General features: G+C 40.1%; 1 protein-coding gene across 2 annotated transcripts in view; it reads left to right on the top strand.

Annotated features, from left to right (window-relative positions):
• LOC133638567 (amyloid-beta A4 precursor protein-binding family A member 2-like) overlaps positions 1 to 17,439 on the top strand; it is a 172,725-nt gene that overhangs the window by 13,684 nt on the left and 141,602 nt on the right. The window contains exon 2 of one of the 2 annotated variants that reach the window (XM_062031328.1): positions 14,496 to 14,552. The gene's annotated coding sequence lies outside the window, so the exon portion shown is untranslated. Of the gene's footprint in view, positions 1 to 14,495; positions 14,557 to 17,439 lie in introns of both variants that reach the window. The other variant, XM_062031335.1, reaches the window with a different exon arrangement.

The raw sequence follows: 17,439 nt of genomic DNA, 5'->3' as shown, positions 1-17,439 counted from the left end.
GATGGAGCTAACTGTCTTAATTTAAAGTTAAATGACATTCAGACGTTACTTAAATTAATAACGGAGCAGCATCTCCTCATCCGGAAACAACAACAACGCCGGAAATGTGTCGCGTGAAAAACCTCTCTAGTGACTAAAGTTCTTTGGATGAATAATGTAAACTCACCACACCGGTATGTTTTAGCGCTTTCATGGCAAGTTTACGGACAGATATAAGTAAGAATTTTACACTACTTTATATTAGAAATGGCAACAGCAGAGGATGAATGTCCCATAACAAGAAGATAGAGAAAAAGAAGAAGCTTATCGACTGCTGTGTTGGCATGGACTACAAAGGCGGTCACAAGCAATTTTTCAGGATTTATGCAGATCCTAAATACAGATCAGCAGGTACCAGAAGGTAAGAACATTTGCTTATGCATAATATTGCAAAACAAAACGCCAGATAATAATAATATGTCTTACCATAATAATACACGTATGTTGAAGCACAATAAAAGTCCATCAAGCGGTGCGGCTTCATAGCTTACCAAAGTCGTACTAAATCATTTTGATAGATTTTTGAGCAATGTGTGTAATGTTCTATATTTTCAATGGAACAGATAACATGTTGGTGTTGTTTACTTGAGTCATATTGCCATCATATTGCAGTCTACACATATCTCTTATGTTTGACTGCCATCTACTGGTCACACTTATCATTGCACCATGTACAAATAAAATTGCTTCCAGGTCAGCAAGCAAAACCAGAATTATTCCGTACATTAGGCGCACCGAGTTTTGAGAAAAAAAAAAGATTCTAAGTGTGCCTTATAGTCCAGAAAATATGGTATATTTATATGTGTTCACTGTTACATGTGGCCCTTTGAGGGCAGCCATAATTGTAATGTAGGCCTCAAAAAACGAGTTTGACACACCTGATCGAGAGTTTCAATCATTATTTATGCCTTGTTTATGCGTCTGTGTGGTCAGGGACGAAATTTGGATTTTACAAGTGGGGGGACACAACTGGCTTGAGTACAGGGGTTTGGAGTTTGGTTTGAAGGGAATTGCAAACACTTCAGCTGTAATTTGCCTTCTTATTCTTTGTGCAAGCCTTAGTCAGCAACTGAACTACCAACTCCTCATGTTTAAATGTTTTATTTAATCTTATTTGTTTGTGATTCATATTGCCGTGTGGAGTTCAACAGGCTTCTATGTAGCATCTGACCACCGCGTGCTGTCAATCAGTATCGCGTTGGCAAGAAGTCAACACCCCCAGAAAGCCAATGAATGAGTTTTGAGGCGGTCTAAACGACAAGCTTCAGCCTGAGCGACTGTTTTCCGTCTGGCGCCAATGTTTGATTTGTCTTCACTCAACATCATAACATTATTTAAAAGTGCAGGGGACATGTCGCCACTGTCTGTCCTATTTCATCCATGTGTGGGGTAACTTGGGCCTCCTTTGTCGTTGGTAACCAACGTAGTCAACAGTGACAATCAAAGGTTGGTGGAGAGTGGAACGATCTGGAATGTTCTGCAACTCACAACCGTCACTTTTATTGCAAAGTCGATTCAAAATCTGACTTTGTGAACAAGTCTATGCTTTGGACACATACCAATTTGAATATTGGTGCCTGTCTTATGTTCTGAGTAGACTACTAATAAAGAATATGCTAAAAAATCAGTCCAGACTATATTAATCAGTCAGGTACAAGGAAACATTTCTTTACCACCCTGTACCAACTAACTCTTGTGGGCTCTAAACTGTGAAACAGTGATGCTGTTGTTTTTTTCTCCTGAAATGTCTGTGACAGATAAGATACTGAAGCTATTGTTGTGCAAGTCAAAAAGACAGCAAGCCAAAGTACACACCCTGCATTATCTGCACATTGAAGTTGTTTGGTAAATGCAACTGATTTTGAAACAATAAGATACTTTTCCGCATTAAACAAAGGCAAACAGAGTGGAAGTTCTGTAATGTGACTCAGAAGGAGCCCTGGGCTGTTGCTAAAAAGATGCTTTGAAAATGTGCAGCTGTGAATTTGCATTTTTCAACTGAACTAAAAAATGCAGTCAATATTTGCACTTCATTATTAATAACATTTTCCAGTGTTGCCCTGGTCGTGCAGAAAATCAATGACAGTCAGAGAAGTCTCTCTAAAATGCTTCTATTGTATGTTAACAATGATACATTCCTGTTAATTAATAGCAAAGCTTTGCAGAGGTGTGTAGCATGCTGCAGGATAACATCTACCGTATTTTGCCGGACTATAAGGCGCACTTAAAATCCAATAAAAATCTGTCAAAATGTTTTAGTGCTACTTTGGTAAGCTACGAAGCCGCACCGCTTGATTGAACGTGAAACATTATGGCTACCGTAGTCAGACCTGCTGTGCTTTATCCATCCATCCATTTTCTACGGCTTGTCCCTCTTGGGTTCGCGGGTGGTACTGAAGCCTATCCCAGCTGCACTCGGGCAAAAGGCGGGCTACACCCTGGACAAAACATACAGTTATTATTATAGTGTGTGTGTGTATAAGGACCCCAAAATGGTACCTATTAGGAGATATGTTACCTGTATTTAGTTTCGCACTATTATGGTAAACAAAACTTTTTTGTCTGGCGTTTTGATTTGCAATATTGTGCAAAACCAACTTTTATCTATTGATACCTGCTGATGTGTATTTGGGATCTGCATAAGTCCCGAAAATGTGCGCGTGTCCCCCATTGTACAGTAATCCGCGCCAATGCCGCAGTCATTAACGTCTTTCTGTTTCTCTATCCTCTTGTTGTGGGGTATAATAATAATAATAATAATAATGAATTGCATTTGTTACGCACTTTACATTTGTTAAAATCTCAAAGTGCTACAAAGTATTAAAAAAAGAAATAGAAAGTAAGAATATATAATAAAATAACTAAAATAGAAATGAATCATGACACACACTAGATAAAACAGAAACATAGATAACGTAGAAATAAGAGCCTGAAAGCACTGGATAAAAAACAGATAAGCAAGCAGTGCATTTAAAAACAAGAAGGCAGAGAGATTAGATAAAAGCTGTGCTAAAAAGGTGGGTTTTTAGTCCCTTCTTAAAACGGTCGACCGACTGTGGTGCTCTAAGATGGTCGGGGAGAGCGTTCCAAAGTTCGGGAGCGGTCGAGCAGAAAGCCCGGCGGCCCATTGATTGTAGCTTTGTCCTGATGGGTTTGAGGAGGTTAGTGTTTGAGGAGCGGAGGCTGCGGGTAGGGGGTTGAGGGGAAACTATGTCCTTGAGGTAGGAGGGGGCGTTGCCGTAGATGCATTGGTGAGTGAGCAGGTTGATCTTAAATTGGGTCCGGGATGCAATAGGGAGCCAGTGGAGTGATTTGAGGATAGGTGTGATATGATCACGCTTGCGCACTCTCGTCAGGATCCTCGCTGCCCTGACGAGAAGTGCGTTGCAGTAATCAAGCCTGGAGGAGATGAAGGCATGGACGAGTCTTTCAGTGTCGGCTGGGGTGAGTGAGGGCGGAGTCTTGAGATGTTGCGGAGGTGAAAGAAAGAGGTTTTTCGCAGATAGTGGATGTGGGCTTCAAAGTTCAGGTGGGGGTCCATTTTCACTCCCAGGTTGGTGACAACTGGGGAGAGTGGCAGGTCCTGTCCAGAGAAGGTGATGCTGGTTATGGGGCATGTGTTGATCTGGTGTGGGGTGCCTATTTTCATAACCACTGTTTTTGAGCTATTGAGCTGCAGGAAGTTGATGCTCATCCATGCCTTTATCTCCTCCAGGCAGGTGGTGAGAATGGAGAGGGGCGTTGGAAATGAGGGTGAGGTTTGCATTGTTTGCAGGTAGAGCTGTGTATCATCAGCATAGCAATGGAAGGAAATTCCATGCCTGCTGATGATACGGCCAAGGGGTAGCAGATACAAGGTGAACAGGGTGGGGCCGAGGACAGATCCCTGGGGTACACCGCAGGTGACAGGCAGGGTGCGCGAATGTGAACCTCCCAGGGAGACATATTCTGACCGACCGGAGATGTAGGACTTGAACCACTGTAGTGCTGTTTTGTTGAGACCGATGGTGGATTGAAGGCGACTGATTAGGATGTTGTGGTCGACAGCGTCAAATGCGGCTGTAAGGTCCAATAGGATTAACAGAGAGGGGGAGCCGGCATCCGCCACCATCAGGAAGTCGTTAGTGACCCTGACCAGGGCGGTTTCTGTACTGTGGGCAGAACGGAAACCAGATTTAAATTTTTCGCTAATGTTGTTGAGTTTGAGATGAGTTTGAAGCTGTGAGGAGACTACTTTCTCCAGTATTTTAGAGAGGAATGGTAGGTTTGAGATGGGCCTGTAGTTGGAGAGGGTGTCTGGGTCGAGGGAGGGTTTTTTAAGAAGAGGGGTGAGGATGGCGGTCTTAAGAGTTAGTGGAATGTATCCGGTCTGAAAGGAGAGGTTGATGATGTTGGTGATCAGGGGGCTTATTGTACAGATGTTGGTTTTGACTAGGGTGGTGGGAAGAGGGTCCAGAGCACAGGTAGAGGGCTTCATTCCTCTGACAATGTCCTCAATCTCATGCTGTGTAGTGCTGGTGAAAGATGAGAGGGGGTTAGGGATCAGAGGCAGTGGGACGATGGTTGGGACAATTTGAGTGACGGGGCCAGAAAGGAGGGAGCGGATGTTGTCTACCTTAGTTCTGAAGAACTCAAGGTAAGTGTTGCATTGATCAGCTGTTGTGTTATGGTGTTTGGAGGACTGTGGTTGCAGAAAGTGGTTGACGGTGGAGAAGAGTGTTTTAGAGTTGCCAGGGTTTTTGTTGATTATGTTGGAGTAAAATTGTAACTGTGCCTCCCTGAGAGATCTTGCAAAGGCCTTTTGGTGTTCCCTAAAGGCCTGTCTGTGGACAGTTAGCCCAGTGGAGTTTCGCCGCCGCTCCAGAGCCCGCCCGGCCGTCTTCATTTTCCTCAGCTCGGGTGTGAACCAGGGGGCTGAGTGTGAGAAGGTGACTGTACGGGTTTTAACAGAGGTCGAGGAGGTTTTTCAGGTATTCATTCTCCGCTATTGCCATTGTCAATACAAAATAGTGTACAGTTCTAACTTATATCTGTCAGTAGACTTGCTATGGACGCACTAACAACTACCGGTACAACAAATATGATGGAGAGAAGACACTGTCGAAGTGGAGGCACGTAAATTAGACTGCCCACAAAACGGCGCATCCTGAAGAGACGGTCAAAAAGCAGCTTGAAGATGGTCTGTAAAACATAATATGTGCAATATTGGTGCAAATAACCACCATTACATGTTATGCAGACCACAAGGATTTGTTTTAAATGTGGAAAAAAATCATAATATGAGCCCTTTAATGCACCTTATAATTCGGTGCGCCTTTTGTATAAAAATAGACCTGAATAGACCCTCTCCTCTGCAGTGCGCCTCATAATCCTGTGCGCTCTATGGTCAGAAAAATACTTAATTGCTGCCAACCAAACAATGTGAGCCAACCTGTGTAAATGAAGACGCCTGTTTTAGTACTAAAGTAACCCAAGTTTCACTTTGACCAGATGCTTTTTGGCTGTATTTTTGACCACTCGTCTTCGCAATATTGGTTCGTTAAAAAGTTTGCTTTTCTGGCACGGACATGGTCTACAAATGTTTTATTAGGTTTGGAGCTTTGGGAAGAATATTCAAGCATATGAAATTTGTCAAAATATCACTTATGTTTTTTTTTAATGAAATATCCATAAAAATGCGACCTTAAAATAAGTTGTTGAATCATGGCCTCAACCGCAGGTCCTCGCTGTTCCTCTTGCCTACACGCCACACTGAGTTAGAGGACGAGGAGACGATCAGGAGCACCGAAACAAGCTCACTCAATTCTAGCTAACTACGTCTATTATTTTTCTGAACCACAGCGTGGATGGCTGTCCACTTTGTTGCTAATCATGTTTGGATGATTACAATCCGAACACTGTTAGTTCCGAACCAGTTGTAGTTCTAGAGTATTTATTAGTAGCCAGGGATATGTTTTTGACGTGAGTGATTGTATTTTACCCAAGGGGGCGTTGCTACAGGATGGAGTTGCCAAATGGGAAACACTTTCTAAGTTCTTTGCTCGCATGTTATAGAACTTTACATTACATTTTCAATTATAATATTGTTAGTAAATCATCTACTAAAAAAAGTATTCCTTTTTTCCTCTCAATTTTCCCCTTTTCTTCTCTCAAAGAATGCTCACATCCCTGGACATTTCAGAAGCTTAATTATTGCCTGCATTATCCATTCCAAACCCAGTTTTTATGTGTCTTTAGTAGAGCTGGGCGATATGGCTCAAAATTGTATGACAATAGTTAAAATAATGATATTTTTTTATAATCTATCAAAAATAAGGACCAGAAGAAAAGTATATTAGATGTAAATATTTTCATTTGAAATGTAACCTTCCTCTGATTATAATCCCCTCAGCGATCAAGGCAGAAAGCAAAGGAAATGTCAACACAACCATGGAAAAAACGTAATCAATGTAAACAAAATTCTAAAATCACATTGAACACTTAATAATAATCTCTTTTAAAAAGCTGCAAAAATAAGAAACACATAAGAAATGCTTAATAAAATGTAACAAAATAGTGCAAAGTGTAAAAATGTAAACAAAGAGAAACTTGAGAAGAACTATTTCTGGTATTACCGATATTGATGGGGACAAGAGCCTTGCATAATTAACAGACCACATTGGTCTGACTACGGTCCGCTTTCAAAAAATCCAAAAAACTGACACTGTCGTGGTGAATTTTCCTGTTTGATTGACAATTTTTCGCTCTCTGCAGCACTCATTTTTAGTTTCTCTTCTCACTTCTATGCAAAGAATCAACTACGAGACAACAAGTTAATACTGTTACCTGACTGGCTGTTAAAATGTCAGTCCCACTGATCAGAGATCACTTCCTGCATTGTTAAATTACCAGAGAGCGAGTGCTTTTGTTCATGCAACCAACCTTGCTTCACAAACTACGTTTTTTTCCGACAAAGAAAAAAACAAATATAACGCATTATTGAACACATTTTTCATTGATATCAAATATGTGTCTATCGCTATGATTTGAGGTGAAATTGGGGAATTTGGAGGTAATCTAGTGTCTACCACCATGCTTAATAATTGGTACAATGTTTTTAGATTTTAAATGTTTACCTCATGAGTACGTAGAAGAGGTGTTTTACATTTCAGTCCATGGCAGGTAAAACTGGCTTCACTGTGGACAGTAACATGGGTGATCCAGTAGTTTCCAGTTTATGGCAGGCTTGTGGTTCCTTGGTTGTTCTAGAACACTCGAACCAATGTCCTTTCATCTAAAGGGTGACAGTATGGGTCTTCTTGGCAGTTGAAGTGGCACACATCCACATAGGTTGGACTTAATTCTTTGAACTGATGTTCTTAGAAACTGCAGTTGTTAATAGATGGGTCCAATCGGAAACTAACTTTTACATTGTTGATTTTAAAATCCCCTTGGGTAGTGGTATTCCTTAGTAATGTAATATGTGCACATCCTTTTCGTTGCTTTAATTGCATTTTCATGTAAATGAGTGAGTCTAAATCAGTTTCACGCTGACAAATCACATTGGGAGTAGAGCGAACATACCTAAATGAAAGAAAGACCAAAGAGTTCCCTTGTGCAACAGAGCCTCGAGGAACACATTCATACCTGCATTAATTATGGACAACATTCAAGAAGAGAGGCATTGAAAAATAACCCTGTTTAAAATTAATCAATTTGTTTGATTTGGGTTAATGCAGAACATTTTGACCATTAAGTAAATTTTGAAGCAGGGGTGCACAATAATTATAACATCAGACAGATAAGTCCAAATAATAATAATTTTAAAAATGCTGCAATGAGGAAAGATAACCCCTTTTTGCGTGCTATTTGCACCGAATGTTCTGCAAACATTCCGCAAGGACGGGAAAACATTGAGCTTCAGCATATCAAACCTTCACATAAACTTGAAACATCAGCAGGGATACTACAGGGTTTTTAAAGCCTGGGAATATGCTTGCGCTGCTAAAAAATCTGCCCCAACGCCGGCTGCAAAAAAAGTTCCTTTTGCCGCAGCTGTCAAGAAAGAATATATTGTATCTGCTTTTTAAGCATTGTCTAAAAATCTTTTGCAATATTGAATATTTATAAAGTGCACTTCCATGCATTCCTGTACAGTTAACAATCTATAACTATGTGCACATGGACACATTTAATCGGATTGAAAGCCTAACCTAAATAAAATTGCTTCATGTAAACACGCCATTTGGAATGGTCTGACCCGATCAAAATCGGATCAAAATTTTATTCCGATCGAGACGGGTGGTTTATGCCGAAATTCCTTCGGATTGTAGAGCATGAAAACACAATTCGGGTTAGAATTATCCTTAATGCGCATGTCTTTGATGTTAGCTATGGTGGAGGGGGTGACCACATTTGATAGTCTCGGAATAAAGAGATTGGCTTGCTGCTGTCTCCCACATTCAACATGTACAGACATAGCGTTATATACTATTGAGTATGTTGATAGGTTGATTGGCAACACTAAATTGGCCCTAGTGTGTGAATATGAGTGTGAATGTTGTCTGTCTATCTGTGTTGGCCCTGCGATGAGGTGGCGACTTGTCCAGGGTGTACCCCGCCTTCCGCCCGATTGTAGCTGAGATAGGCTCCAGCGCCCCCCGCGACCCCGAAGGGAATAAGCGGTAGAAAATGGATGGATGGATGTTGCTTTAAAACGAGAGAGGCAAAAACAAAAGTATGGTATGGAGTGTCATGTGTCGATGTAACAATAAAAGAAGGTAGCCAGTTGTTGTCTTAACGAGCTGTTTTATTCACAACATTACAGCTACTCCAAGTGCTAATTGCTAGCCTCAAACACATACACAGAATGTTGAAACATGAAGACAGGCCGCAACCCGTACATAATCACAACATACAAAGCACAGAACAGCTACATTTCAAAAAGAGAGGTAAGACAAAAGTAGTGAACAGAAGGAAAAAATGATAAATAAATACTGTGACGTCAGACAAGCTGAATTGCACAAAGCCATGTTTGATAACAGTGGAAGTCACTGCTTCTTCAGCACCTGCAGTGAGCAAACATCTCCAAAAGATGGCGCCATAGCACAAATAATAACACACCTTTCCGTTTATCTTAGGTTCTGCGCATATCAAAGTAAAACATTCCGATCCATGGTGTGATGCATGAAAATGCACGTCCTAATCAGATACTTTTTTGCAGGCTCCATGTACACAGTAACATTCTAATCCAATTGATGATCAGAGTAAATAAATGTTGTCCATGTACACGTGGCTTCGGACTGGTATGTGTCTGAAGTTTTCTTGATGTTTGTTTAGGTCAGGGGTGTCCAAAGTGTGGCCTGCGGGCCATTTGCGGCTCACGGCTAATTTGTTTAACGTGGGCCGCACTGGCTACCTTCTTTTATTAATCTGCACATTCTAAAAATACTATTAATAAAGAGAGAAAAAAACATAAAAGAGCAAACAGGTGAAATGTAGCAAGAAAAAGTTTCAATTTTAACCTTTATAACACAAAGCTACCTTGCAGACTGTTTTTTAAGTCGTCATTTGTCAAAAAATAATAATGAATCAAAATCGATGTTTACAATAATTGAGCTATTCAAGGGTCCAATTACTTCAGGTCTAAAATTTGACTTTGAAATATTTTTTGGAGAACATGTTACATATTTTGTGTGTTTGTCGTATAAAAAACAATGTTTTCTTTGGCAAAAAGGGCATAAAACAAACAAACCAAAAAACATGAAACGTATAATTGGTGTACTGTTGCGCAACGGTACACCATGGCAAAAAAAGAACAATTCAACATTCGACGTCACTATGGGCAGTTTTGACGGAGCAGAAACGTGCAAACTTGTTGGGAGTTTCCTCCTCTCCCAGCTCGCTAGCCTCAACCTGAACCTTGGTATTTACCGTGATGACGGACTGGCAGTGTGTCGCGCCTCGCCAAGGAGCAGCGAGAATACCAAGAAGCGTATATGCCAAATCTTCAAAGAGAGCGGTCTACGGATCACGATTGAAGCCAACAAGCAAACCGTCAACTTCCTCGACGTCACTTTCAACCTGAGGAATAACAGCTACCAACCATTCACGAAACCCAACACAACACTTCAATACGTGCACCATAACAGCAACCACCCACCCACCACCACGAAAAGAATACCTACCGGAATTAATAAAAGACTATCGATGCTGTCATCTAGCAAAGCTGAATTCGACAAAGCAACCTCCCCGTACCAAAAAGCACTTGATGAATGCGGATACAACTTCACCCTCACCTACGAACCCACGCCAGGAAACCAACCAAAAAGGAGCAGAAAACGAAACAACATTATCTGGTACAACCGCCCATACAGCAAAAACGTCTCAACTAATATTGGCCACAAATTCCTCACCCTGATCGACAAACACTTCCCCAAAGGCAACACCCTAAGAAAAGTATTTAACAAGAACATCATTAAATTGAGCTACAGCTGCATGAACAACATGCGACAAATCATTTCAAACCACAATAAAGCAATTGAAAAGGAGCCGCCCACCACCAGGCAGAACGACTCCAAAACCGACAAAGACTGTAACTGCCGCAAGAAACCTGATTGCCCTCTCAACGGGGGGTGCTTACAATCATCAGTCGTTTACCAAGCAAAGGTAATACGCAAGGACATGAACACATCCGACACATACGTAGGATTAACTGAGGGAGAATTCAAAACCAGATGGAACAATCACAAGGCTTCTTTCAGATGCAAAAGACTCCGGAACACTACAGAACTCAGCAAACACATTTGGAATCTCAAAGACAATAATGTTGAATACTCAATAACATGGCAAATTCTTGCATCCAGCACACCTTACAACAGTGGTAACAAAAGATGCAACCTATGCTTAAAAGAGAAACTGTTTATCATATACCGTCCAGACTTGTCATCCCTCAACAAGCGCAGCGAAATTGTATCAGCATGCCGTCACAGAAGGAAACACCTCCTAGGTAACACATGAGTCAATCACCACGCCCCCACGCCTGCCTGTACCCACCCACTCTGTGCCCTACATAAACCATGGTATGTGAACGCTTCCATTAAAATCTCCTGAGGATTGAGGTAAACCCCTCATGAAACAGGCCTGTAGAGATGAAACAGTCTTGTGATTATATATATATATATATATATATATATATATATATATATATATATATATATATATATATATATATATATATATATATATATATATATATATATATATATATATATATATATATATATATATATGTATTTAAATTACTTTTTGAATAGCTTGATTTCAACATTTTTATTACTGAGACCCTTCCGACTCCCCGGGACCAAACTTGAGGGGAGCCTTAAATGTTTATAAAAAAAACCATATATTGTTTTGGTTTTGAAAGTATCAGAATGGCCCCCACATACTTTGATTTTTTTTAGTGTGCGGCCCTCCGTTGAAAAAGTTTGAACATCCCTGGCTTACAGTAGGAATGTTTGCCTCTTCCATTTGCAATTGACATTAGTTTGAAAAGTCATTTAGCTAGAGCAAACCAGACAAACTGGACAACAGCTGTGACAATACAATGATACCTCCGTGGTGATTCCTTCCTCTCTTGGTACTGTAAGTCATCCTTGTTGTTGATATTCAGCAATGCAGTCGATTAGTGTCTGCAGTTGTTTTGAAAGCAGGAAACATTAGCATTTAGATGTGCAGAGAAACTCACCTGCTGCTTTCATTGGTAGGCTGTGCAGGGAAATTGCCATTAAGTAAATGTCCCCTTTGGGGTGACACATTGTACTATACAGTATTGTCAATAGATGCATTAAGTAAATGTTTTTCCATTGATGGTTATTGTTCAAGCATGTCAAATGAGAAGTGGGCGGAATGCACAAGTGCTTTCCAGTACCTGTCTCTCAATCTATTGTATGCACAGCAAGGCATGTTTGTTGACTAACAACATAGATTATGAGTCATTATTTGTGTGATGTCAGGCGAGCATAATACAAGACTTGCTCAGTTACCGTGTAGAATATAAGATCAAGATGCTTTTTTTGGCTGTAAATGTCATGACAGATTTGGTTTAATTAAAATAAACAATGACGATGTTATGTTTTTATGTTATCTTATGTATTCAAATGAACATATTGGGGATGCATGGTGGTTTAGTGGTGAGCATATCAACCTCACTGTTAGGAGATTATGGGTTAAAAACTCATTTGGAGCATCTCTGTGTGGCGTTTGCAAGCTTGGGGGTTTTTCTCTAGATACTCCGGGCCCAACTTTTCCTGTACACACTAATATTAACACTGAATTTGTAATCTTATACCTTTGCTGTTTATCGTATTCAACAATTATATCTAACTTGATTACGGTTTAACAGGTCTAAACCATGTCAAATGATATAAAACCTTGATTATTATTTATTGAACACATAAACCTGTACAAACAACAACATTAATAGACCAGAATAAACTGCTTGTCATGCATCATTCATTCAGTGCTTTTCATATATAAGGCGCACCGGATAATAAGGCGCATTAAAGGGGTCATATTATGATTTATTATCTACATTTAAAACACTTCCTTGTGGTCTACATAACATGTAATGGTGGTTCTTTGGTCAACATTTTGCATAGATTAGGTTTTACAGACCGTTTTTAAGCCACTTTCTGACCGTCTCGTCAGCATGCGCCTTTTGGTGGGCGGTCTTGTTCATGTGTCTTCTACCCGTCAGCCATGTTGCAGTTTTTAGCGCTTCCATAGCGAGACTGCTGACAGATTAAGTTTGAACTATAAACTACTCTGTATTACTGGAGACATGTCATTAAGGAAGAATGAATGCCCCACAACAAGACGATAGAATAAAAAGGAGCTTATTGAATACGGCGTGGACTACACTGGCGAATGCGCGTAAATTCTTGGGACTTAAACAAATCCCAAATGCACAACAACCGGTACCAATAGGTAAAAAAAATTGGTTTTGCATCATAGGGCGAAACTAAACGCCAGATGATATGTCTCCTAATTTTGAGATAAGCATTTTGGGGTTATTATACACACCATAATAATGCCCATATGTTGAAGCACAGTACATCTGACTACGGTAGCCGTAATACTTGTGAAGCAGTGCGGCTTTGTACCTTACCAAAGTCATACTAAAACATTTTGACAGATTTTTGTGCGCTGTGTGTAATGTTCTATATTGTCAATGAAACATCAATGTTTTTCTCTTGCTTGCTAGTGTAATTTATTGAACAAGCGTCAATCTGCAGTCCACAAGTATCTCTTGTGTGACTGCAGTCTACTGGTCACACTTATCATTACACTATATACCACATAAAATTGATTTGAGGTCAGTAAACACAACCAGACTTAATACAAACGTAGGGTGCACCAGATTATAAGGCACACTGTTGAATTTTGAGAAAATTAAATAATTTTAAGTTAAATACAGTATATGTTTAGTTTCTCCAATTTGGCCATGTTTTAGAAAAAAATTAATTGAGTTTTTAACCCCATTGAAAAACTCCATCTACCGTAATTTCCGGACTAGACTACAAGCCACTACTATTTTCCCAAGCTTTCAACCCTGCGCTTAAACTATGTTACTGCTAATTTTTGGATTTTTCCTGGTTCACATGCCGCCAATACATTAATCTCGTCACATCCGACCAATGAAATTTCCGAACGGGTCACAGCTGGTAGTGTCTCATTGACTGCATGAAAAGATTAGTTTGACAGCATTTGTTGGATCGACCAACTTTTCAAATCATTGGAAAAGTCACAAGGAACTCAATGAATCTCTAAGAAAGAGCATTGTAGACTTGCATAAATTGGTCAATTGTAAACAACTGCTGATTTCAAGCAAACAATAGCGCGTTCGTATCCATAAATGATTTGAATATGACACAATTTTGCCAAGGTCTTGAAGAAAATTCAAGAGCGACGGTATGGATTTACACATAGCAGAGTCATAGAATGGGTTTAATGCATCTGCTCCTTGCTAGATATGTATGATTACCTTTATCTTTTATATTAAAACAAATATATCAATTAAGGTTCCATACAGATTCACTAAGACCAAGCCCCCTTCCAGTATAATGGTAAAGGTTAAGGTGAAAGAAGACCCTGTCCCGAAATTGACACAATGTTGGACATGCCAGATGCCTTCTGAGAAAACCTTTTATGTTCAGACGAAACACAAATTGAGTTGTTTGTCCACAATAACAAGAAGTAGCTTCTTATCTTTGTTTTTTGATTTGGTGATCCAAAACTCTGATGTACTCTGAAGCATTTTCTAAAGACCTAAAAGCATGAAAGGATAAATCCTCTAATTTAGGTTTATATTTGATGACCTACAAAAGGAATACAGGATACAAATGCATTCTTTGTTCTGTAGTGATCGTCTTTTTTGTTTGATGCTCACCTTAATTCTCTCTGGTTGTCTGTTTTAGGTCATTGCCTGGAGTGAAAAGTACAGCAGTTCCTCCCATCCAACCTGCAGATATACAGTATGTGAGTTCAGTACTCTCAGCTGACTGACTTTTACAGTGTTATTTTCAAGAATGTGATGTTTCCTGCAGCGAGGTGGTCTAAGGTGTGATATCGAGGACCAGCGTCCTCTGCAGTGGACGTTTGTGTTTTTCTGAAATTTGTAACTCCAACAAAACAGAACAAAAAGGGAGAGGATATGATACAGTGGAACCCATTTAGGTCGACCTCGTTAATGTTGACAACCCAGCTAAGTCAATACCTACTGTGCCCTAAAGCAGTGTTTCTTAACCATTGGGCTGTGGCCCATCGTGGTCCCTATGGGCCGCAGCTGTACTCAGTTGTAATAGACATTTCCACCACTTGTGGCAGTAATGACAATGTCAAACAAACAAGCAAAAAAAGTTTCCTTAGCGCAAAAATTATGACTAAAGTGGTGAAGCTGTATTTACATCTGCACTTAAATTTTAATGACAGTTTAAGAAACATATATATTATTATTTATTATTCATTTAGTTAGAATGTATTTATTTTAGTTTTTATGAGTCCCTTCTGGGGTGGTATATTTGATTAGTATTTATTTTGTAATCAGTCTGACCAAAGCCTTGATAATAATCTTTGGTTAAAGGCCTACTGAAATGATTTTTTTTTATTTAAACGGGAATAGCAGATCCATTCTATGTGTCATACTTGATCATTTCGCGATATTGCCATATTTTTGCTGAAAGGATTTAGTAGAGAAAATCGACGATAAAGTTCGCAACTTTTGCTCGCTGATAAAAAAAAAGCCTTGCCTGTACCGGAAGTAGCGTGACGTCACAGGAGCTAGTATTCCTCACAATTCCCCGTTGTTTACAATGGAGCGAGAGAGATTCGGACTGAGAAAGTGACGATTACCCCATTAATTTGAGCGAGGATGAAAGATTCGTAGATGAGGAACGTTACAGTGAACGACTTGAGAGGCAGTGATGGACGTATCTTTTTTCGCTCTGACCGTAACTTAGGTACAAGCTGGCTCATTGGATTCCACACTCTCCTTTTTATATTGTGGATCACGGATTTGTATTTTAAACCACCTCGGATACTATATCCTCTTCAAAATGAGAGTCGAGAACGCGAAATGGACATTCAGTGCCTTTTATCTCCACGACAATACATCGGCGAAATGCTTTAACTACAAGCTAACGTGAGAGCATCGTGCTTTAACTGCATATAGAAACAAAAAAAATAAACCCCTGACTGGAAGGATAGATAGAAAATCAACAATACTATTAAACCGTGGACATGTAAATACACGGTTAATGCTTTCCAGGCTGGCGAAGGTTAACAATGCTGTGCTAACGACGCCATTGAAGCTAACTTAGCAACTTAGCAACCAGACCTCACAGAACTATGTACTCTCTCCTTTTTCTATTGTGAATCACGGATTTGTATTTTAAACCACCTCGGATACTATATCCTCTTGAAAATGAGAGTCGAGCACGCGAAATGGACATTTAAAGTGACTTATCTCCAAGACAATACATCGGTGACACACTTAGCTACTGAGCTAGCGCGATAGCATCGTTCTCAAATGAAGATAGAAACAAAATAAATAAACCCCTGACTGGAAGGATAGATAGAAAATCAACAATACTATTAAACCGTGGACATGTAAATACACGGTTAATGCTTTCCAGGCTGGCGAAGGTTAACAATGCTGTGCTAACGACGCCATTGAAGCTAACTTAGCAACCAGACCTCACAGAACTATGTACTCTCTCCTTTTTCTATTGTGAATCACGGATTTGTATTTTAAACCACCTCGGATACTATATCCTCTTGAAAATGAGAGTCGAGCACGAGAAATGGACATTTAAAGTGACTTTTATCTCCAAGACAATACATCGGTGACACACTTAGCTACTGAGCTAGCGCGATAGCATCGTTCTCAAATGAAGATAGAAACAAAATAAATAAACCCCTGACTGGAAGGATAGATAGAAAATCAACAATACTATTAAACCGTGGACATATAAATACACGGTTAATGATTTCCAGGCTGGCGAAGGTTAACAATGCTGTGCTAACGACGCCATTGAAGCTAACTTAGCAACCAGACCTCACACAACTATGCACTCTCTCCTTTTTCTATTGTGAATCACGGATTTGTATTTTAAACCACCTCGGATACTATATCCTCTTGAAAATGAGAGTCGAGCATGCGAAATGGACATTTAAAGTGACTTATCTCCAAGACAATACATCGGTGACACACTTAGCTACTGAGCTGGCGCGTAGCATCGTTCTCAAATGAAGATAGAAACCCATCAACAGCCGTGCTCACCTGCATTCCAGCGATCAACGGAACGACGAAGGACTTCATCCGTGGGTTTGGCGGCAAGCATCGGCTAGGCGTAGTAAGTAGTCCTTGTTGTGTTGCTGTAAGTATTGTAATGCCCCGCAGTGGAGAAGGAGTCACACAGACGAGGAAGCGCTGCTCAATCGCTTTATTAAAAAGCGGTAACTGGTTGTAGTTCAAAAAGTAACGCACACACATACACGAGCTGCTGTTAGCCAAAACTCACGCTCACACACACAAGTTCTCCGCCAACTCACTCGCGCATGCGCGTTCCCCAAACCCTTAAAGACAGTACACTAATGCAAATATCACAGATATTACAGTATTGTACTTAGCTGCTAAGACACCGATCGATCCCACCTACAACGTTCTTCTTTGCAGTCTCCATTGTTCATTAAACAAATTGCAAAAGATTCACCAACACAGATGTCCAGAATAATGTGGAATTTTGTCGAAGAAAACAAGAGGCTTTTCTATCGGGTCCGATGGGGTCCAACCACTTCCGTTGCTTTTGTGACGTCACGCGCATAAATCATATCCAAAGGAGTTTTTCAACCGGAAGTGTG

The sequence above is a fragment of the Entelurus aequoreus genome, linkage group LG02, assembly GCF_033978785.1.
Source record: "Entelurus aequoreus isolate RoL-2023_Sb linkage group LG02, RoL_Eaeq_v1.1, whole genome shotgun sequence".
Lineage (NCBI taxonomy): Eukaryota > Metazoa > Chordata > Actinopteri > Syngnathiformes > Syngnathidae > Entelurus > Entelurus aequoreus.
This window is presented reverse-complemented; position numbering and strand designations above follow the sequence as displayed.